We start from the raw sequence: 1,406 nt of genomic DNA, 5'->3' as shown, positions 1-1,406 counted from the left end.
AAGGAAGGTGTGCGAATCCAAGTAAGGATAGGTTCATCATCCTGATCCATCCTGTATACATATACAAGAATCTTTTATTATATTATTTTTTTGGCTTGGCGATTTCGGTTCGTAGAAACGTGACCCCTGATTACGAATTCTTCGCAGCTGTCGCGTTTTTCGCGATCCTCCTGCATACCAAAATCCAAAGATATCCGCGTGAATGAAACAAAAGTCCGACAACAATCCCGATTTATTATTTCATTATTTACTGATTTACAGCCGGTTTCAATCAATCACATCTTCGTGAATAAGCTCGTGCATTAGGCGTAATTAACTAAAAAAAAAAATAATTATATAATACGATAGTTTGTAACGGTGTTTTGGAAAGGCTCATTGTCTCTGAACTACTTGCACACGGAATTTGAATAACCAGTTCGGAGTGAAAAAGGAAGGAAAAATTGTATTTTTTTATTTTACAAATCTTGTTTTGGGTAATGGAATGTTTTGACGTGCTAAATGCGTGGTGTTTGGTGCAAGTAAATCACCTTAAGGTTTCTGTTTATGTTTATGTGTGTGTGAAAAGTCAAGGTGGAACAAATATTGAGTAGTTTCGAGTGCAAACAAGAAAACTATTTGGATCCGTTTGTTATTGTTTGCTCGGATCCTTTTCCATCTCTGGAAACTCTCTCACACTCGGATTGTGGGAGCCACCAAAGAAGTTGTTTGATGAACTATCGGAACGTAATGTCTTCGCATTTGCGGTCTTCTTCTCAACTCTTTCGCGCGGAATGCTGTTGGTGGTTCTCGACGAAGAGGAGTAGAGATAAGCTGTAATTTATTTTGGTTTTGGATGGGATGGGATGAGAGAAAGGGCAGACGTCGGGTGACAATTTCCAGAACACCTGCGTAATCTCCGAAAGCGCCATAAACGTCAGGTACCAAAAGCCAGTTGTTGTTGGGGGCCCTTTAAACCGCGCGCGCTTTGATGGTGGTACCCCGATGAGGTTGACGAGGCGAAGAAGAAAGAGGAAGGAGAGAAAATGTTCCCTGTGCACACCGAGGGACCCAAGAAAAAGTGGGAGCAAGAGCTTTGGCTTCTTGAGGAATATTTTCTCGTGCAGAGTAGACGTGCGTTTCGTGATTGGATCTAATTTTTCGGTGTTATTCATATATAGTGTGTGTGTAGCAATAAAGTGGTATAATCATAACAATATAAGTTGGATAAAAATAGTGAACCATGGGATTTTTAAGCGCCAAGGTGTGGTGAAATTTATTATTTAATATTGTTGTTATTATATATTACATATAGATAGACGTGCATACATCTACTGCGGACTCGTTATTAATTCAGCATTTATTATGCAACACACCTTGATATTATTATTGCCTTTTTTTTCTCATTCTCTCTCTCGACATACACACAC

The 1,406-nt window shown here is 39.3% G+C and overlaps 1 protein-coding gene across 1 annotated transcript in view; it reads left to right on the top strand.

The window, feature by feature from the left end:
• Positions 1 to 1,168: 1,168 nt before the first annotated feature.
• The window catches only part of LOC108564834 (protein Shroom-like), a gene marked incomplete at its 3' end in the record, with an annotated part of 5,425 nt that continues 5,187 nt past the window's right edge, over positions 1,169 to 1,406 (top strand). Inside the window, 1 exon segment of the mRNA XM_017923991.1 lies at positions 1,169 to 1,240.

Source organism: Nicrophorus vespilloides, unplaced genomic scaffold (assembly GCF_001412225.1).
Source record: "Nicrophorus vespilloides isolate i.1.1-1 unplaced genomic scaffold, Nicve_v1.0, whole genome shotgun sequence".
NCBI lineage: Eukaryota > Metazoa > Arthropoda > Insecta > Coleoptera > Silphidae > Nicrophorus > Nicrophorus vespilloides.
Note: the sequence above shows the minus strand (reverse complement) of the source record. Positions and strands in the feature narration are given on the sequence as shown.